Source organism: Dipodomys merriami, unplaced genomic scaffold (assembly GCF_024711535.1).
Source record: "Dipodomys merriami isolate MVZ:Mamm:240054 unplaced genomic scaffold, mDipMer1.0.p SCAF_27, whole genome shotgun sequence".
Classification (NCBI taxonomy): Eukaryota; Metazoa; Chordata; class Mammalia; order Rodentia; family Heteromyidae; genus Dipodomys; species Dipodomys merriami.
In genome coordinates, this window is record NW_027204159.1 from 14,967,511 (window position 1) to 14,990,758 (window position 23,248).

The following is a 23,248-nucleotide window of genomic DNA, read 5'->3' on the forward strand; positions in this document are numbered from 1 at the left end:
GTATGAGGTTAAATTTTTGAACAATTTTTTCTTAATTCAAGTCTGAGATTCAAACCTGGTATCTGACACTGGCTCATTTGCTCACTGGCTGGCACTCAGCAACCAGAACCACATCTCCAGTTCCTTAAGTATTTTTTTAATGTATTTTTTGGCCATTTGTGTATCTCCTTGTTTAAGTTTATCATCCATTAAAAAATGGCACCCCTCTTTGTTGTTGGGTTGTAACTGTTGTTTATTTGTTTGTTTCATTACTGGAGTTGGAGTCCAGGGAGTGGAAAATACTAGAAAAATACCACTTAGCTTCATCCCCAGTCCCTAATAGCTCTTTATCTATCCTGGATAACTGACTCTCATTAGGTAGAGTTGAATCTCAATATAAGCAAATGCCTTTAGCTTCAATATTGCTTCCTTGCTAAAATTATGCATATTTCAAACAATCAACTTGTAGTCCATTTCTGATTTTTTTTCTTTTTGCTTATGTGGTGCTGAGGAATCGAACCCAGGGCCTCAGGCATGCAAGGCAAGAGCTCTACCACTGAGCTACCTTCCCAGCCCCCATTTCTGATTTTTTTAAACATAGCAAACTCTGAAAATTTAGTTGCTGGAAAGGCATACTCCCAGCTTGTATTTTTCTTTTTCTTTTTCTTTTGAGTCAGGATGTTACTGTGTGGCCAAGACTGGCCTCCATTCCTCAGTTCTTCCTTCTTGTTTTAGCTTTCACAGGAAGGCGGCCAGAGAGCAGAGACAATCAGCATCAGTGCAGTGTGCTGGTAGTGTATAGTGTTCAATTTTTGGACAACAAGATGGAAGGGGAATCCCAACTTTGCATTCAGACAGGAAGCCTCAGGCAAGAAAGAGCCTTCTTGCTGCTGAACTTTGTTTTCTCTCCCACAAAATCAAGAAAAGAGAACTTATCAGAATGAGTTGTTTGTAGGTCTGTAATTTATGATGTCTTCCATCATTTTTGAGTATATGTATCTGTGGTGTGTGTGTGTGTGTGTGTGTGTGTGTGTGTGTGTGTGTGTGTGTGTGTGTGTGTGTGTGTGTGTGTGTTTCTTGATTTACAATGAGTGTATGTCCTGGGAATCTTAGAAGGTTGAAAACATTGTAAATTGATAATGAACTTAATCCTGGTATCTGGCATGCATTTATTAATTCCCATCACTCAGGAGACAGAGCAGGAGAATCAGGAGTTTGAAGTCAATACAGGTGAAGTTAATGAGACCCTATCTTAAGAACAAAAAGAAGGTAAGTCTGAGCATGGCCCAAGAGGTAGAGGGCTGGTTTGGTGTATGGAAGTCTCTGTGTTCAGTCCCCATTGAACCTCATTCAGTATCATATTCAAACAAAACTAGTAATAAAAGCACACTAAAGCACCTAACCTACTTGGCATCAGGGATTAGCAATGGTATGTGGTAATATCAGTGGTTTATGCTCATGGTGATGTGGCTGACCAGAGCTGCAGCTCAGGACATGGTGAGGACATTGCCCTGGCTAGGCAAGAAAGATGAACACTCAGACATTTGAAGAGCAGAAGTGTTCTGTGTGCATTGCTTTTGTACCAGCAAAACACTGTTGTATGTCAAACCCATATATATATATACATATATACATGTGTGTGTGTGTGTGTGTGTGTGTGTGTGTGTGTGTGTGTGTGTGTGTGTGTGTGTGTGTGTATGAGTAGAGGGGGTCAGGAAGGAAAGAGAGACAGAGACAAAGAGACAGAGAGACAGAGAGTGGAGACAGAGAGAGAATCTCCCTAAGGGAAATGTTTGGCTTTTACTAATTCAGTGTTTGAGGTAACTTAAAACTTGAACACTAAGGATTTGAAGAACAAGGAGAAGCTATTGTGTTTGCAAATATTTCTCTCTATGGTAAGTTGTCTTTGTACTTCTTGATACACATGTTTTTAATTTTGGTAGTATATGTGTTAGGGTCTGGACACTGTTCCTGAGCTTTTTGTTCAAGGCTACAGCTCTTCTACTGGAGCCAGAGTTCCATTTCTGGTTTTCTGGTGGTTAATTGGACATAAGAGTCTCATGGCTTTTACTGTCTGGGCTGGCTTTGAATTGTAATCCTCACTGAATTGTAATCCTCAAATATCAGTCTTGTGATTGCAGGCGTGTGCCACTGATTCCAAACAAGGTTTTAATTTTAAAGAAGTTCCATTTGCTTAACCTTTGTCTTCTTGCCTGTGCTTCAAATTCTCACTTTTGAAGCACAATCACTTTATTTTAGTTCAGTCATAGGTAAAACAACTATACTTATATTCTCACACAAGGCACAGTTTATCTTCTAGGTAAAGAGTAGAGAGGAAGTGCGTTCCAGAGTCCTGATGGTTGTAGTAGATATATTCAAACACCACAATTCAAAATAAATGATCAATGGCCCTGACTACCACCTCAACTTCTTTGCTCCCAAAATTTCCTTTTTTTTTGGTGGGTTCTGGGGCTTGAACTTAGTGTCTGGGGTGCTTGCCCTGAGCTCTTTTGTTTAATGCTAGAATTCTACCAGTTTGAGCCACAGTGTCACTCACTTTCTGTTTTCTGGTGGCTAATAGAAGATAAGCGTCTCATGGATTTTTATTCACTGGGTTGGCTTTGAATGGGGATCCAGAGATCTCTGCCTCCTGAGAGGCCTGCTTGGCTTACTCCAAGAATTTCATTAGCTGTTCACCCAGCAAGTCTGGCTCTTATAAGACCTGTGTACACAAGAGGTCGCTAAAGGATCACTATTCTGCTCTTTAAAATTAGTCACCAAATAAAATTAAAACTAAATAAAAAATCTGTGTTCCTTTTCCCTAAACGCTACTTTCATTTGAATCAATGAATGTAACTTTAATGTTTAGATGTTAAGATTAACTGAAGTTCTGTCCCAGAATTCTTGATGTTTTTATATAATGTTACACAAATGCAGTAAAATTTGCTGCTATTAAGAATCCCTTTCCTTTTATCCCTACCTGCTCTCTTTCTTCTTTTCCGCTCCTTTCTTATTTTCTGGGACACTGTTAAATACAAGCTTTTTAGTTTGGAAAACAGAACATAATAGAACTCTGTGTGTGTGTGTGTGTGTGTGTGTGTGTGTGTGTGTGTGTGTGTGTGTGTGTGTGTGTGTGTGTAGGGGTATAAATTAGATACTGATGTCTAATCTCTGTACTTACATTTATTACCATGGCAGGTCTGGAGATGTTTGTATAACCTCAGGATACCACATGATAAAGCTTAAAATAGCATTTCTGGAGGTCAGGTGGCTAGGAACTATGACCTCAGATTTAACACTACCTATGTCTTTTAGATAGGTAGGTAGGTAGGTAGTTAGGTAGGCTGGTAGATAGATAGGATAGATAGATAGATAGATAGATAGATAGATAGATAGATAGATAGATAGATAGATAGATAGATAGATAGATAGATAGATAGATGATAGAATCTGACAACCAGTTTAAAGTAATTGAGGAAGAAAATCAAAGAAGAAATAGAACAAGAAGGAGGAGGAGAGAAAGAAGGAAGAGGAGGAGGAGGAGGAGGAGGAGATCTATTATATGGAATTCACATTTCAATGTCTGTAGGTAAACTTTTATTGTAATCCAGCAATATCCATTTGTATTTGTGTTGTTCCTGGCTCTTATCATGCTTCAGATACAGAGTTGAATTCATTTACATCCTTAACTTCCTTAATAGTCATGTAAGATAAATAATTACAAGAAATTATTATTGGATTTGTAACATCTACAAGTGTGACAGATGATGATAAATGATGAAATATGATTTAATCTGTAAGTAGTAATAGCACCATAGCTAACTGGAGTAACATTTCAATATATTGCTTCAAAATTATGTTAGTGTGAACCTGGAGTACATTGTATTAAGTTACTTTGTGTATATTAAACCCTATAACAACCATTAACAGTTGTAAATGAATGGCCATGAAAGGAATTAAAATGATACATTAGAAAATATACATTTAAAGGGAAAGGGAGGCATAAAGGAGAAATTAAGATCAGAAAGACCTAAGAAACAGAGAAAAGAAAAACAGAAATATTAGATATAAGCCCACCATGTCAGTAACATTAAACAACCCAGTAAAAAAGGCAGAAGTGGTCCATCTGAATTAAAAAATAAAATCGTAAAACAATATCTTTCAGACATTGTTTTATCTGTGTGTTTTAAATTTATTTTTATGTTTTATTTTATGCTTAACAGAAATAGTAATTATGTATATTCATAGAGTTCAATGTAATGTTATGATACCTACATTGATTGTGAATGAGATTGGATAAGGTTATTAACACATCTATCACATCCCAGACTTATCACTTATTTGCAGTGTGAATATTTACTATCTACTCTTTTAGCAATTTTGAAATACATGGCATTACTCACTACTGTGGCCATTCTTCCGTGTATCTTATTCCTCTTGTGTAAATGAAACTTTGAGCCCTCTGGCTATCATCATTTTGTCCTCATTGCCACTTCTCTGTCGACTGAACACATCCTTCTTCCAGCAGGAATTGGCAACTCTCCTTTGCTTTTAACCATTTTAGGCACCAAAAGTGAGATAATGTTATATCTGTTTTCTTATGTATATATTTATCTTATTTCACTTAGTGCATTGATTGATTCATGTTACAAATGACAGCTTTTTTCCTTCTTCCATCAGGAATTGGTAACTCTCCTTTGCTTTTAACCATTTTAGACACCAAAAGTGAGATAATGCTGTATCTGTCTTCTTATGTATATATTTATCTTATTTCACTTAGTGCATTGATTGATTCATGTTACAAATGACAGCTTTTTCTTATTTTTAAAATTGAATAGCATAGTATTCCTTAGGTGTATATGGCACGTCTTTATCTGCTCCTCCAGTGAGAGACACTTGGTTTGTTTCCATTTAATAGCTGTTATGATTAGTGCTGCAGTGAATATGAGAGTGGGGATATATCTCTTCAACTATTTTGATTTATGTGGATGTATGGATCCAGAAGTGGGACCTATAGATCACATGGTAATTCAATTCGTAGTGTTTAGGGAAACATCCATATTGTTTTCCAAAATGGTTTTACTTATATAAACCCTCACCAACCTATTACGAAGGTTCAGGAGGTAAAGTGTACTATGCAAATACACTTAAGTCAAAGAATAGAAAATGACTTGCAAATTACAAGAAAACTTGAGTACCTATACTAATATAAAAAGTATGGCCTTTAAAAGAAAAAAAATATGACTTGGAAAACTTAAAATAGTTACTATCTGGGTCTTTACAGAAAAAGCTTTCAATCTTGGATCTTGGTGCTTCTTGTGCACAAAGATGGAGGACTACATTAAAATTTTATTACCCTACCAAAAATCAAATTATTTAAACATTTCTGGTTCCATTATGGTTTATAGTAGGCATACATATACAACATGTTTTCCTGACTTTAGTGAGAAAGTAAATATTTTAGAACATTCTAGACTAATCCTGTCTTCCAAGTAGTAAAAATAAAGCCAAGACAGGTTAAAATGTGATTTTTGTGCAGTTTTCAGCCAGTTTTTCAGCCAGTTTTGAGCAGGATAAGGAAGACTTCTGCTCTGTGTACAGTATGACTTTGCAGACATGCCCCCTGAACTGCTTATTCCTTCTATTTTCAGGTTTTAGAAGTCAGGTCTACATGTGGTGATATCAGGCACTCCCTGTTGCTGGATTTATTAATGGCTGATACATTCAGAACCTTTTATCTTAGTCTTTACCTGGCTCTTGGAATATTCTGGCAATATAAATGCCTTTTGAACTCTAGAGAGAGGTTGAGACATACCTTAAATTGATCTCAGATATCTTGTCTAAATGGAAATTACCAGGTGGTCCCACTGTCCTTTGAGTTAAGAGTCAATGTTATGAACAACGAGACCATTGAAGTTTCTGTAGTTGGGTTTGGACCACTTTGATTGAAATGATGCCACTAACTTGTGAAAGTTGTAAGTGAACTCATACACAGTAGTATGTACACACATCCAAAAGAAGGCTCAGTATGAGAGAAAGGTGAGCTGCACAGTACTTATCAATATAATTGCAACAGAGAAAGTGATTGGTTCTTCATCCCATGATGGGGGTGGTGCCAAAACAATTCTCCCAATGGCTGTCCTGGAATGAAGGTACACTGCTTCACCCTGGGCCCAGGCCAGGTCCCGTGGATGGAATTTGGGGGGATTTAGAACTAACTGGCTTACCAGTCAGAGAAGTCTAATGATGGGCTGGATGTTACATAGATTCTGACATCAGAAAATGTGTCGGTGATTCCTGTCTTCATATCAAATTCACTGACTGACCCTGGAAATTACACTTATGAAATGTAATAATACTTTGCATTAATGTATGTCTTCACTGTGCTCTCTCACACATTCTTGCACCCCAATCTCCCACTCCTAACTTACGTGGGACTTTGAAGAGACTAGTTTGACAAAAGGGATTTTAATTTCTAGGATATCAAAGGCCAGAAACTGGAAGGAAGTAGACTCTAAAGTATGTCTAGAAGAGCTTCCATTCATCCACTTGATCTGTACTTCCACTTCTGACTTTTTGCTGGTCAATTGGAAATAAGATTCTCATGTGGGGCTAGGAAGGTGGCTCAGTGGTAGAGTGCTTGCCTTGCTTGCCTTGCATGCCTGAGGCCCTGGGTTTGATTCCTCAGCACCACATAAGCAAAAAGAAAAAAGCCGGAAGTGGCGCTGTGGTAGAGCGCTAGTCTTGAGCTGAAGAGCTGAGGGACAGTGCCCAGGCTCAGAGTTCAGGACCCACGACCGAATCCCCCCCCCCCAAAAAAAAAAGATTCTCATGTATTTTTCTACTTGGGCTGAATTTGAACCTAGATACTCAGATCTCAGCCTCCTGAGTAGCTAGGATTACAGGCATGAGCCACCAGTGACCAGCTTTATGACTATACTTCTAAAGGAATTAATACAGGTGACCTGAGATCCAGTTATCTCCAAAATAGCAGCCCCAGGTACTTTCACTTTATCCTTCTACTCATCACAACCAGTTATAATTAACTTTCCAAGATCTTTTTATTCTATTACAGATTATAACACTATCATTTTATAGGGCTTCTGTGCAGTTAAGTGACATAATACACAAGGAGAGACATTTATCATCCAAGGATATGTCCAATAAATGGAAATGTATTATTATTGAAGACATGATAAGACCACAATCTTTTAGGTATTCTTATGGAACTTAATGACCAATTGGTATTTTTGTGGTAAAGGGCATTATATATAGTTTCTGAATGGAGCAGTAGTAATGGTGAGCAAGTTGCTAGTCTAGACTTGCCAATTTTTAGCCTGCTCTGCATAGGCAGAGTTAGGCTCTTAGGCATAAGAAGCTTTTAAAGTTATCTAAGTCTGGGCCTGAATCCAGGTAGAGTGACTTGGCACATGCAGCACGGGGTTCAAGAAAATGTGTTATTAAGCACGCCCTTTCTTCATGAGCCTCGAGGCAAAATCTGGTTGCTTCTCCCAGCTCTGAGGTTGCCCGCACCGCCTATGGCACTGGAGCAGTCCCATTTCTACTCCAGTTACCACATAACCTTCTCCATCTGTGACCCTCAGCTCCTTGTAAGAACCCCTGTGATCATGTGCAGCCCCTCCAAGATAACCCATGGGAATCTTCCCATTCCAGGATCCTCACGTTATTCACATAGTCAGATTCCCTTTATCGTGGTTGGTAATGTGACCTGAGGGATTAGGATGTGGACATCTCCAGGAGCAATTCTTCAATCTATACAATTTTGAACTGTTAACTCCACAGATGGTTTCTTTCTACCTACACATGAATGTAAATGAGGGGCTTTGATTTTTTCTCACTCCTCTAAGCATCCATTCCCTAAGCATACAACTGTCCTGAGATGCTGGTAGAAAGTTGATAATTCCAGGGTACTACCGAATGCAGGTGGGTGACAGACAAGCTTTGGGCTAAGGTAACGAGGGTCTGGTGGACAACCTGAGGGACAGAGGTTGACTTTGTCAAAGGAAGGCCTTCATGGCAGCTTCTTCTTACATATGGGAATTACATCTGAAGGAAGTAGCTGCTGTCCTGCACAGTCTGATGGACCCAGCTCAACCCAGTGCTCCACATTGACTCAGTACTGCCCTTGTGGTCCCTGTGATATCCTTTTATCCCTTTTCCAATTAGCCTTTAATTCTCTCTTATCTGGTCTCCCAGTTATGGCAACTACCCTATGCCTTGGAAATCAGAAGTTTCTTTCAAGAGGAACTCTTAAAATCACATTGTATTAAACCCCATGGTTTTGTTGTATCTGACTAGCTAAATACACATGAGAACAATTGAACTTGTTTTCTGCTATCAGTTCACCTTGAAGGCAAGCACAGAGAGCAGTTGGCTGATTGAATGAATAAACATTTCAAAATATTATATATCTACATAATTTTTGTATAGATGAATATACATAGTTACCATTGTGCTTTTTAAAATCAGCATCAAGCCAGGCACTGGTACCTCATACCTGAACTCCTAGTTACTCAGAAAACTGAGCTTTGAGGATTGAATATTTGAAGCTTGTCCAGCAGCAAAGTCCATGGGACTCTTTAACTCCAATTAACCAAGAAAAAATAATCTGAAAGTGGAAAGGTGGCTCAAGTGGAAGAATAGCAGCTTTGAGTGAAAAACTCAAGAGATAGTGTGGGGACCTGAGTTCAAGTCTCACTACCAGCTTGCAAACACATGAACACATGACACATAAAAAGACACACAAGTAAATAATGATAAAATAAAATAAATATAGCATCAATATGTATGCAGCTCTGATACCCTACCACTGATGAATGGCTCAAGAAAATGTGCCACATATATCTCTCCGGGTCTAAACATTTATTATTCTAGCAGTAAAAGTCCAAGATCTAATTTCCTAAGTTGATGATGACAGCTTCTTCTACATGTGCTTAATGTATCCATGGCAATCACTTTCCATACTTAAAGTCCTTACTTTCCAAACTGACATTGACATTCTGTACCTTTACCGATAAATCTCCACATTGCTACTCAAATCTCTTTTCTCACTGTTGTGAGAGCATCCTGTTCTCCAACTCCTGGGAAAGGCTGGAATTATCCAGAGAGATGTACCACCCAGGTTAGGCTATTGGTCTGCCTTTCCATAATTTCAGCCAACTCTCTGACTCAGCTTTCTGTCTGCAAGTGGTGACTTGTAGAAATCATCTGCCATTTCTCTTCTCCCAAAGAGAATAGGATTAGCAGCAGACACATCTGAACACAGGGCAGCTCCTTTTTAGTTTGTTTTCCTGGCATTAAAAGAGGATGAGAACTAAGCTCAAGGTCTAGCATGAGAATCTTCCCACAGGTTCCTGCCCACCCTTTAATACCCAGGTTCACATCAAGAATGTGGACTCTCCATAGCAGTTCAACTGGTCCAGCTTCCTTATTGCAAGTAGCTGCACGTCAAAGCATGCCTCACCATTCCACTCTTCTCTTCCAGTTTGATAGTGAAATAGTGAATGCAGGGAGGCAGCCTAGATTAGCGTGTGAGTTACCTGGCATTTGCATCAGACAAAATGTAGACTGAGTCCCAATTCTTCTACTTCCTAATTATGTGGCCATGGACAAGGGATTTAATTTCTGAAAGCTTCAATTTCCTCCCCTGTAAAAATATAAGACACCTATACCCTTTCATGTTTTATCATATTTGTGGAAAAAAGATCTAAATTATAAACATATGAAACACATACAGGATTATACTCATGTATACACGCATTAACATCTATACATACATTAACTCAAGTATGGTATACACAGGGAAGGACTGTAATGATGTGACTCCTTCTAATAACTAACTTGCAGTTTAACAAAATGAATACCAGTAAGCTGGAATATATGTTATTAGAATAAAGGAGGATCAAGGGAGAGGATGGATAGACAAATGAAGAGAGGAAGGGTGAACAATTACCCTCATAATATTCAGTGTACATAGATGTAAATGGATGTAGGTAAACTGAAGGAATGAGAGGGTTGGGAGAATTGGGTAAGAATGATGGAAGGGGTGACATTGATCAAGACCTATTGTACTCACTAACTGACATACTGAAATGAAAGTCTTTAAAAATGGCTTAAAGACAATCAAAAATTATAGTAATATTCCTGGCACCAGTGGCTCATTCCTGTAATCCTAGCTACTCAGGAGGCTGACAGCTGAGGACCATGGTGTAAAGCTAGCTCAGACAGAAAAGTCTGTGAGACTTTGATCTCCAGTTAACCAGGAAAAAAGCCAGAAGTAGAGCTGTGGTTCAAGTGGCAGAGTGCCACCTTTGAGTGATCAAGCTCATGACAACACCTGGGCTCTGAATTCAGTCCCCAGTACAGGCACAAAAATCTAAAAATAAAACATTAAAAAAATAATATGAATGCAAAGCTTCTTGGTCAATGTCACCCCCTCCCCTGAGTTGTGGAGTTGTAACCCTTTTTTACAACTACATACTACTACTACTACCACTGAAAATAAAAATAAAATGAAATGACATAAGAAGGAAAAGCAGTGTTGTTTGTGGCATATATTGCTGCATAAGTAGTATTTTTGTATTTTGTTTTATTTAATAAACTTGTATTGATTATCTATTACGAAAATTCACGTTTGGAATAATAGGAGGAAAGAAGAGAAAGATATGGCTTCCCTTCAAGGGACACTAGAGAATGAAGCGAACATAAATGTCAAAGAAAGAGGTAAAGAAAAGAGGAGTGAATTGAATGGTGATGAAGTTGGAGTTGTACATCTGGAAGGGGGACAAGAGAGAAATCTAATTGTCTGGGTGGGAAATAGCCATTCTGACAAAGCTTCCTTTCCCTGAAGATGAAAACTCCCAACCTCATGTCCTCATGTGGGGGATGTGTGTGTGTGTGGCGGGGGGGGGGGGGGGGGGGGGTGGTGGCCCTGAGGCTTGAACTATGGCCTACGCACTATTTTTGAGCTTTTTTTGCTTAAGGCTAGTTTCACTTCTGGCTTTTTGGGTGTGGTTAATTAGTCTCATGGACTTTCATGCCCAGGCTGGCTTCAAACCATGATCCTCAGATCTCAGTCTTCTGAGTAGCTAGGATTACAGGGTTGAGCCACCAATGATGGGGGGGGGGGACTTTTTACTCAGAAAGTGTTATATCAGAACAATAAAAATGGATGCTTCTCTTATTTTATGTGTCCCGGCATACACACAGGTTAGAGCTACAGTTAAGACTCGTGAAAAAAAAAAAAGAACAAAAACACATCTTTGTTTCCAACCATCTATCTTTCCCTCACTCTGACATAACAATGTGGTTCAAAATTAATGCTTCCAAATTTAGGGCAAGTTGGTATGCATTCATAGATGCCGGTTCACTCTCAGATTTGAAATGAAAATCAGCTAGAGTGTATGTATGCCAAGATAAATACAAACACCTTCTTTCCACACCAGATAAAGGGTGCAGATTCTCAGAATAGTTGGCCATGCTGTCACTGGCATGTGTGGGCCGAGTTCCCTGAGTAGTCCGTGGGAAGCTGGCTGGGTCATTCTTCATCCAACTTGTACAAAAGTTTCAAAATTCCCCTCTTCTGGGAATGTCACAAGGAGACATTGAGATCTGATGACAGGCTCCACTAACACATCTGTGTTTTAGTGCTAGCCCAACCATGGCAAATGTATGTCACATCAGACAATATTTTCTTCATTGTTTTCTTAATCTGCAAAGTAAGTAAGAAAAATTGCTTACCAATGACCCTAAAGACTAGCAGCATAATTAGCTTTGAACAATTCAATGTTATTTAATGACAAAATGGTGGGAAATGGTAAGTTTATCTTGACCTACTTTACCTGATTGTGAAAGTTTGACAAAATACCATTTAGAAACTTCTATAAGGTGGGGATTTTGTTGTCTGAGAGGATTGGCTGTATTTCCTGTGATACTATTCTAGGTTGATCTTTATTAATTTTATTTTTGTGCTAGTACTGGGGCTTGAACTCAGAGCTTTACATTCTCACTTGGCTTTTTCCACTCAAGGGTGGCGCTCTATCACTTGTGCCACACCCCAGTTCTGGTTTTCTGCTGGTTAATTGGAGATAAAAAATCTTTTCTGTCTAGTCTGGCTTCGAATTAACATCCTCAGATCTCAGACTCCTGAATAGGTAGAATTACAAGCATGAGTCACCACCACTCAAACTCTTTCTTCTTGTTTTTCCAACCTATTAGCATAGAATTTCTAAATCTCCATAGACCTTCCTAGGAGCACTTCAAGCTTATCAATGGCTGCTGATATTATGACATAATAGAAGCAGAGAGGCAATGGGAAAAGAAGAGTCTTCTAGAACTTGAATAAGGTGTTTTGAAAATAGAGTAACTGCATTGCAATGTACTTAAGTCATTCTAATGCCTTCTTGCCTGTGGGGGGAAAAAGACAGACTACCAAAGACTGGCTGCCTTCTTACACTGTAGGCCTTGGTTTATCTTGAGCAATCTGCATTCTGACCTAGTCACATGTGCCTTCTTTTTGTTCTCTGTACATGCCAAACCCACCCCTGCCCTGGGCTCTTGTTCTTCCCTTTTCCTGTAATACTTTTTCTTAGCTCTTTGCATAACTATATCTCTTTTGTATCTTCCTTCTTGTCTGACTCAAATCTTACTTCCTCCTTCAGGTCTTTATGTCCTTGTGGTATGAAGCTCCTAGCTGGCTCTCAGCAGCAGTTCATCCCCTGACAACTCTTATCAGGATCTGCCTGGTTTCATTCACTTGGGCTACTTTGTTTCTTCTCAGTAGAACAGAACCAGTTCTCCTAGAGTGATATTCAACCTACTTAATAGCCAGTAACATGATGGCAATCAATCAGAACTGTCCTTCAGAAGTGCTGATGTATGATGCTGAAAGTCTAGGTTCTAACACACACACACACACACACACACACACACACACACACACACACACACACACACACACACACACACACACACACACACACACACACACACACACAAGGAATTGAATTCTTGGCCTTCCACTTGCAAGGCAAGTGCTCTATCACTTGAGCCATACCCTCATCCTTATTTTTTTTAAGTTTTGGATTTGGACCTTGCTATTTTAGTCCAGCCAATTTGAACTGCAGTCCTCTTATTTATGCTTTCTGTGTAGTTATGATGGCAGTCATATACCACCATGCCCAGCTTTTATTGGTTAAGATGAGGGTCTCATTAACTGTTTTTTTCCCCAAGCTGTCCTCAAAATGTGATAATCTCCATTTCTGCTTCTGAGGTGGCTATGATTACAAGCAGAAGTCACTATATACAGCCCTAATGGATAATTTGTTGGGATTTATGGAGGTTTATGAGTTCTGAGAGGACTAGTGCAGATAGTAGGATTGTGTGTAAAATGAGGGACTCAAGGGGATGTTATTTTACCCCTTTGCAAACAGATATTTCAACATTTTAGCAATCCATATGGCTTACCGTTCATACTGGGTTTCAATATTAGCTCCCATGGGCAATGCTGTATTCTAGAGCCTAGAACTGCAACAGGTATACACTATTCCCTCATGTATGTTTTTTTTTTGTTGTTGTTGTGAAAATACTGTACAGAGGGGTTACAGTTACATGGGCAAGATAATGAGTACATTTCTTATCAAGCATTGTAGCCTCCTCCTTTGTTTCCCCTTCCCATCCCTTCCCATCCTCCCCCCACCCCCCCACCCAATCCCCCCCACCACCAGAGTTGTAAAGTTCGTTTTGAACATAACGACTTGTACATCTCATCATTGCAATGGGTCCACCTGTGTCCCTATGTAAACGATTTGTTTTTCCCCTTCCCCTCCACAAATTATACCAACATCAAATACGGTGAAAGCAGGGCTTATACCGTGGGGGAGGGACATACAAAGCAACAAAGAAATTATCTTATAAATGTGTTAGAAACAATCGCATGAAAGAAAAAAAACATTTGAATACATATCTTAGGATTCATTTCCCTAACATCACCTTATCTGACCTTTTCTGCTTGACTCAGACATATACTAGATATTGCAAATAAGGGAAACCATGGGACCTATGTTTCTTTGGGCCTGGCTTACTTCACTTAATATAATTTTTTCCAAGTCCCTCACATATGTTAGCATCATTAAATCTTGTCCATTTTCCCGTGCTCTAACTTGATGTTTTCTAAGAGTCAAAAGTGTCTTACATTCATATCACTCACTCACAAGATGAATAATGGTATATTGAGGCCATAAATTATCATCTAATGATAACTAATATTGATCACTCCTCATAGTTTATAAAGCCTGAACATTACTTTCTCATTTTGTCCATATAACCATTTTAAGAGGCTATCAGGACAAGATCTATTATGTTCATTTCAACCCAGTGGTCTGTAAATCATGTCAAAGCTAAAGGAGGGCAAAGACAGGAGGAAAATTTATGTGTTTTGCAACAATGTTCCCCACATTGGGCTATCTCTTCTGTATCTAGCACCAGATAGCTCTGAGCTCAATTAACAGAGGCAGCTACTGGACATGGGCATGAAGACTCTGGTATCCACAACTCAGGAGTCTAGAATGTGACCGATACATGAAGTAGAGAATTCAAACAGAAATGGCACAGTTTAGAAAGGGCTAGAGGAACACAGACATTTCATCCAAATATTGAAGAAACAGGAATTGTTAAACAAGAGAAATTTTAATTCAAAATGAAGATTGAATCAATCTTCTCATACACTCCAAAGTCAGCCTTTGAGACAAAGTGTCTGAGACTTTCTTTTTTCCAGCAGCATCATCAGGCAACAATGAAATAGTTTATTTGGAATTAATTACGAAAGCAATCAGAATTTTGGCTCAAAGTAAGCAATTTATACAGATATGGTGGAAAATATCTGTAATCCTAGCATTTGAGAGGGTAGGGCAGGAATATGGCAAGTTCAAAACCAGATTGGCCAACATGGAGAGAACTTCCCTGCAAAAAGAAATAAAGAAGCAACCTTTTTAAAAGTGAAAAATAATGTGGTTTTAGATTGTTCTCCAAACTATGGTACATAGTAATGTCAGGCAAGATGATTTTACTTAGGCTGGGTGCTGGTAGCTCATATAATCCTAGTTATTCAGGAGGCTGAGATCTGAAGAAAGCAGTTCAAAGCCAGCATAGGCAGGAAAGCTTGAAAGACTTATCTCCCATTAACCACCCAAAAATCTGGAAGTGGAGCTGTGGTTCAAGTGGTAGGGCCCTAGCCTTGAGAAAAATTGCTCATGGACGGTGCTCAGGCCCTGAGTTCAAGCCCCAGGACCAACACACACACACACACACACACACACACACACACACACACACACACACACACACACACACGTGCTTTTACTTAGAACCTGGGTAAATACTTAATAAAATTTTAATAGTCATACATTTAATTTGAAATACACTAATGAAAAATAATAAGCACACGGTTTTTTGCTTTCAGATATGTAAAAATTAACTATATGGGTACTGAATTTTTTTTTACCTTCCCCACCCAGTTCTTGGGATCAAATCCATAGCCTTACCTTATGATAGATAAGCACTCTGCTGCTGGCCAAATTTCTAGTCAATGTATCTGAAGTTTTCTTTAAAATTGGACTATTAAAAGAAAAAGAATTGTAAATAATTATAAAGATGTTTCTGAAACAAACTACAAAGTAATAAAAGAGTGATTGATGTTTGTGACAAACTATCTGTTTGAAGACAAAACTGTCACTTTGTGTGACTAGCAACACATTCTTAGCATTGCAGAACATGTTTCCACACGAAGATGAGGCTGAAACCTGTTTAATAAGTTTGTGGAAAGTATTCAATGGTTTAATGCATGGAAAATATTTAGCACAGAGTCTGGCACATAGTGAACCTAATAAATGTTAGCTGTTTCTTTTTCCCTTTATCAATAACAATGGGAACTCTTCAACTGTGAAAAGCTACCATGTGAGGAAAAAGCTCTTACCATTGAAGATGTGCTAAAGCACTAGGTAAGGTTTACTAGAGAAGCTGCAGGGAGATTCCTTTTTGTTATTATTAATGTAATGTACAAGAAGGGAGATTCTTACATTCATAGATAAGAGCTCTGAAGTTATTCCAACCAGCTTTTCATGAATCCCAGTCAACCAGAAAGACTTGAACCTGGAGTTTTTCTCCCACATATCAGAAAGACACTTCGTTACTGAACATCAAGACTCAAAGGGCCAGGGTTCTGTAAAACCACCGTTGACTGAGACACTCAGACAAGCCTTCTTCTCACCGACTCCACTGTCAAGAAAGAGAGCCATGTGAGAACCACGCAACTATTGTCCCATAGCTCTTGCCCAACCAGGAAAAATGCCCATTCTATCCTCACATACTTCCTCCCAACCGTGGGAATGGCTGGGAGGTTTACTCAGAAGAGCACAGAGGATCCATCCTGTCTAGCTTTCAAATGGAACCTGGCCATTAACCACTGGTAGCTGCTGACAGGAAACCAGTCTTACCCAGAGGGCTATGGGAAATCCTTGTTTAAACACGTGAAAATATGTTTCTCTGTCATTTTCATCTGCATGCCCTACCTCATTTCTCGGAATCACAAAGGAACATTCTTTCCATGGTATCCCCTGAGAGCCCTTCAGAGACTTGCAGATTGTTGGAGTGTTTTCCCTATGGTTTCTCATTCTCACATTGTTCCAACTGGGCCCATGCAACACAGTTTCCAGTCCCCTCCCCTACTTTGTTACCATCCTTATGTTCAAATATATACACAATGGAATTCTATGCCTCCATCAGAAAGAATGACATTGCCCCATTTGTTAGGAAATGGAAAGACTTGGAAAAAAATTATATTAAATGAAGTAAGCCAGGCCCAAAGAAACATAGGTCCCATGGTTTCCCTTATTTGCAATAACTAGCATATGTCTGAGACAAGTAGAAAAGGTCAGATAAGTTGCTGTTAGGTGAAATGAACCCCAATTTTTTTCTTTATTGCAATTGTTTCTAACATATTTATAAGATGATTTTTTTGTTGCTTTGTATGTCCCTCCCCCACGGTATAACCCCTGCTTTCATTATATTTGATGTTAGTATAATTTGTGGAGGGGAAGGGAAAAAACAAATCGTTTAAATAAGGATACAGGTGGACTCATTGCAACAATGAGATGTACAAGTTGTTATGTCAAAAAACAAACTTTACAATTTTGGCCGGGGTGGGGGGGTTGGGGGGGGGTTGGTGGGGTGCGAGATGGGAAGGGATGGGAAGGGAAACAGAGGAGGAGGCAACAATGCTTGATAAGAAATGTACTCATTACCTTGCCCATGTAATTGTAACCCCTCTGTATGGTATTTTCACAATTTAAAAAATGTGGAAAAAAAGAGAAATCATTGCTGACTTTTTATAAGGCAGAGACTGTAGAATCTGGGCCTCCTTTTGTCTCCATAAAAGAAGCTGAACTACTCTCAGTAACCAATCATTTGCAAAGAATGGAGTGTGTACTGATGTGAATTCTTCAAGATAGATAATGATTTAGTTAGTGTTCCTTAGTTCTTGGGCTTCTCACACTGCACATATTCTGAAAGATCTTGTCTAGTAGTCCAACCTTAGTTTTGTTCTTTAGACTGAAGACTCTAATATGTCATTGTATTGCCAGTTCTCTTCTGAGTGTCAGCATCATATACAGAAGCCTCTGGAGTTATGTGTGTGCATAATTGACAGTTGTTTTTATCTCACTGAGTGAGTTCAAAGCAAAGCCCACCCACTTTCTCTCCAGTTCCTAATGCCTGTAATTGGGATAATATTAGTTCTATGTCATGATGTTGCTGTGAAAATTAAATGAATGAATGGGCACATACCCCCTAAAAAAGTATTTGACAATAAGAATCTGTATATTCTACTGCTATTATTGGCAGAGGTAGGAAAACAAGCACAGAAATGAAATGTAGAATGCTTAAGACAGTATTTCATGTGGAAGAAAACACAGGAGAGGCTGAAAGGTGCTGGTACAGACGAGAATGCTACAAGGCATGATTTTTCTTGCTTTAAAAATTGTCTTTAGTTATGCACAGCGTCCTGATCACTGTCACTCTTTCTATCATTCTCCCACATCATCTCTCCCAACCCCACCCATCCCTCAATTTACGTAGCTCAGTTTTCACATCTGTAGATGGACTATTATAACTGACTGTTCCCTTCCTTCCTCTCCTCATCTGAATCCAGTCCCTTTGACCTCAGCACCCACAACAACACATGCTCCAGCTTCCTGGTACTCATTTGTCACAGGAAATTTTGGAAAATGGGTTGCTATTTCTCAAAGTGTGCTTATAGGAAGTAAATGTCTCAAAATAGTAACAAATAAATAGGACATTGATAACTACATGCATTTATCTTTTTGTAATCCCTATAATCTTCATATCTATGTTGTAAGGTTAATTGGGAATTGTATTTTTCAAGTTTGTTCAGCACATTTCTATTTATTTATTTATTTATTTAGTTAGTTAGTTAGTTAGTTATCAGTTGTGGGGCCTGAACTCAGGACCTGACCTATGTCAGGCTAGTACTCTACCACTTTGAGCCACAGCACCACTTCTGGTTTTCTGGTGGTTAATTGGAAATAGGAGTTTCATAGACTTTTCTGCCCAGACTGACCATGATCCTCAGATCTCAGCTTCCTGAGTAGCTATGATTACAGGCGTGAGCCACCAGTGCCCAGCTTCAGCCTGCTTCTTAGGGCTAAAGTCACTAATAGGCTGATGATCCTTTTCTCTGAGATCCTGCATGGAAATGAGTTCACAATGAGGTTAATATCCCAGGATTAAGGAATTATATTTGGAAAGACTACAGTTTACTTTGCAAGGAAACATGCAAATCAGGCAAAGGCATGCCATGGAGCAGGATTTTGTGAACTTGGGAGGGTAGCTAGCTAGACTAGATCGATGGAGCAATGCTACTACTAAGGTACTCCCTAAACTACTGAAATGAGCACCTAATTGAGAGTAAACCTTTCAACAACCCTGTGATTATCTTATGGAGAAACTTTGTATCTAGCAAAAAGGACAGTGAAGATAAATATGTGGCATAGGTATACGTATTTTCATTAAATTTATTATATTTATTAAATTTCATTAAATTTATTATATTGGTATGCAATAGAAAGGAAAGGTGATTAATTATTTATAGGAATTTGTTTGACCTGCCTGGAGGCCAGGGTAGCAATGAGATCTCATACTGGTTCAGACTTCAACTACAAGGCCCCAGGCAGTTCTGTGGGAATTATTTTCCTTACACTGGAATTAAAAGATTTGGAATAGCTTATCTTAAATTTCTATTTATCTTAAAGGTGTGATAATTACAATGCTAAGGCATTTTTGAAAGAGAAATTAAGTACAGTTTCATCGTTTTAATTTGGAATCAAATAATCTTATATTCTTGTTAAAACAAAGCAAAAATGAACACATAACCAGGTTCTAGATACTGGCTTCATTCTTCAGATCCCCATAAAGAACACTGGGTTGGGTTTTTTTGGACAATTGTTATATTCAGCCTGTCAACTTTCACTGTAAACATCTTTTACTTGTCTTTAGATTTTTCCCTGGATTCAAATATTTTATAAAGAAAGCCTTCCCTGGCTGGATGTTCATAGATTAATCATCTCAAATCTATTAGAGGTCCCTAAGAGGATGCTCTCAGAATAAAATTTATTTGCCAGACATTACAAGGAGCTAAGGAGTTATAGGAAAGACTACAGAGTGGCACTCAGAAGGACAATAACAGAGTGTGATTTATGTCTTCAAACATATCTACAGATGATATTTGGGGACTAGATGGTGAGGATCAAGAATGTGTTCAAAGAATAGCTCAGAGGCCATTGAGTACTGATGGTAGGCTCACTACCAATGGTTACTTTCCCAATGGGGTACAAAGAAGGAGTTCTGATATCTAGTTTATCCATTAGTCTTGGGAATTTCTATAACGTGGGCTTGATTGTTCATCTAAAATGCTCTTTGCTTAGCTGGATTGGAGCCACACTTGCTAATAAAGTTATTGATAGTAATTTTTAGGAGTTAACATTAATTCTCAATAAGTCTTGCCTTTGGATTATTATTGACTGTCCCATTTATAGGAGAGGGCATAAAGCAAGAAGAGCTGCAGACCCAGGTTTCAGAGAGGAAAGGTCTTCCATTCTTCCAACACTTCCACATACCAAGAGTTGGCACACAGGAAGAAGCTACCATGTAGAAACTAATAGCAACCTATGCAAGGTGCTAGCTTGTTGGATTCTTAGCCTTTGGGCTTTTAGGAGGATAAAGAGGCCTCTTCATTAGCCAAGTAAGCATTAAGAGGCAGAGTGCCATTCAATCCATTTTTCATTAGGCTGTTCATAAGCATTTCCATACAAAGTAGAAGACTCGAGAAAAATCAAGTAGAATCATCCAATTGGCTGTAAATTTCCATTATGAAACAGTTAAGTCCTCAAAAGACCTATGTCAGCAGCTGCACAGGCACAAGAATGATTTGAAGGGAAAAAGACAGTGGTATATGATGCTAACTAAATGATCCAACTTGGGAAGTTGAGCTAAGCCTCCATTTCCTTCCCTTTCCTTCCCTTTCCTCTATGAGCTTCTAACTTCAGATTATGAAAGACAATTGATAATTTCTGATACAGGCTTTGGCCGTCAGAAGCTATATCTCCTCTATAAAATGGATGAAAACTAGATGAAAGCATTTGTAAACGAGAAAAAAATAACAGACAGCTTGGTTTTTAATAACAAATCTTTCCATTGACTTGCAGCAGTCTACCAACATTCTGAGTGGAATTCATGCTGCCATATCTTGGTTCCAGCACTTCTGTGTGAAACTTAAGATACACTGTCAGAAATGTCCCATAGTTATGGAATTGTGTGATATGTAAATATGAAGATTTTATGCACATGCATGTATGTACTAGTTGACACTATTAGTGCTATATTTACTCTCAAATATTAACTACATTTCAATGGGGGAGAGATCATATGCAGTATGGGAATGAAGGTTCACAGCAAAATATTTAGAGATGGATCAATGTTCAGCTTACAGGCTTGATGAGTTTAGGCAAAATTACTTAATTCGCACAAGTTGTTTTGTCTTATCTTCTACAAAATGGTGATAGCAATATCTACTTAATTGTATAATATAGCTGATGACTAGCAGCTCATACCTGTAATCTTAGCCACTCAGGAGGCTAAGATCTGAGGATCATGACTCAAGGCCAGCAAAGGTAGAAAGATCTGTGAGATTCTTATCTCCAATTAACTATCAGTAGAGTTGTTGTTCAAGAGGTAGAGCATCATCCTTGATGAAAAAGCTCAGGGACAGCACCCAGGTCCTGACTTTGAACCCCAGTACCAGCACATACACACACATACACACACACACACACACAAACACACACACACACACACACACATACATAGTACACCATGTGCATGAGGGTAAGTAACTGAGGCTAGTACTGAGGAACACAGAAGATGCCACCAGACCCTAAGTGTTATCACTATTGTCATTGTTGCTACTGACAAAACCCACTCCAGGGCTGTGAGGAGGGTGAAGATGCCTGCCTGGAATGGGGTGGGAAAGTGCAGATGGCCACTGGTGTAAAAATGTCAAATAATTACTTGAGTCTGTCCTGTTTGTGGAAGAAGTTAGTTTTGGATTTAACCTCTATTTCTTTTCTGCAGAAAATTGGCCAAAGTGGTGAGGAGGGGTTTCGTGAACTTTTGAATGAGCAAAGGAAAAGAGTAGGAAATGTTTTGATAACCTCTTCTGAAATTACCCAGGGAATGAAGCAGCTAGAAAGGAAAGAGAAGCAGAGTCCACTGCGGGAGGGTCCGGAGAAGGCCAGGAAAGGGACAGGAGAGGGACACCAGAGCAAATCTGCTGGAGTTGCAGCACTGCCCTCATGAAGAACTATGCAGGATAGTAGTTAATGGCTTATATATCTATATATATATAACATATATATGTATATATATAACATATATATGTATATATATATGGTATATTTAGATAGACATTATATCTCTTGAGTTATATATATGCATATATGGTATATGTATATATGTGTGTATATATGTATATATAGTATATAAATTTATATCACTCAAGTGATATAGTGTCTATCTCGTAAGTGCCAGGCCCTGAATTCAACACAACTATTGTCAAATAATATTAATATTAATAATAATAATAAAGCAAAAAGAACTAGGGTTGTGGGTAATGTGGTAATATGTCTATCTACCAAGAGAGGTGTGTGACTAGAAGGCTGCTCCTCTCTCTCTCCAAGCCTGGTGATGCCTATAGTCTGATTTAAGTAAACAAAGCATTGCCTATGGGAAAGAGGGAACAGCTGACACTATGCAAAAGGAAAGGAATGTACATACCACCCTATGTGGAAGAAATAACTGTATTGTTAAAGCTCATATAAACTTTATAGACTGTGATAGACAATTTGCCCCATGAAAGTTAGAATATGTTTGTGACTTTAAGCATCCCTAGCCCACAATACTGTGAAATTTGTGAAATTATGTAATTACTTAATCACAAGAATTTGCCAAAAAACAATAAATAAAACATTACTGGGTAAAAAATATAAAGCATTGTCTGGTCAATACATGTTCTTATTGTTCTCTGTTGTTTTGTTCACAAATGATTATTAAATGGCTGTTGGAATAATGATTGATTCTTAACACTGGGAAAATAGAAAGGTTATGATTTCTGTCCCTCAACAACTTCAACATAAGACAACACATGAGAAGAAATCTAAGGAAAACCGTCAAGAAAAGGGTTTCAGAGTTGCATAAGAAAAGGCTTTTATAGCTAGATTTTGAAATTATTGAGCAATTTAACTGTTCACAAAAATAAAGTTGTGGAAACATTCAATGACCAGAAGAGAGCTCACTCTAAAGCTCAGTATGTTTTCAAAGACCAGTCGTTAGTTTACTTTGGAAAAATTGGGTCCTGGGATGGATCTGTAATTAATCTTGGGCACTGGAGTTTGGGCCTCCTTGTTTCACCTTTGTTTCTTGACTACGTAGGGCAAATTGTATGAATTTTATGTCCTTCTAACTCTATAAAATGGGATCATAAAAATACTGCTAATGCTAATAGCTGACAGGAATCGATTAGGTAGTAAATGTAACAATAGCACATAGACCTCTCCATCAGTTCATGCAGGTTTTATTGCTAAGATGATTCTGAATTGTTTCTAAAGGAATAACAAGAGAAGGT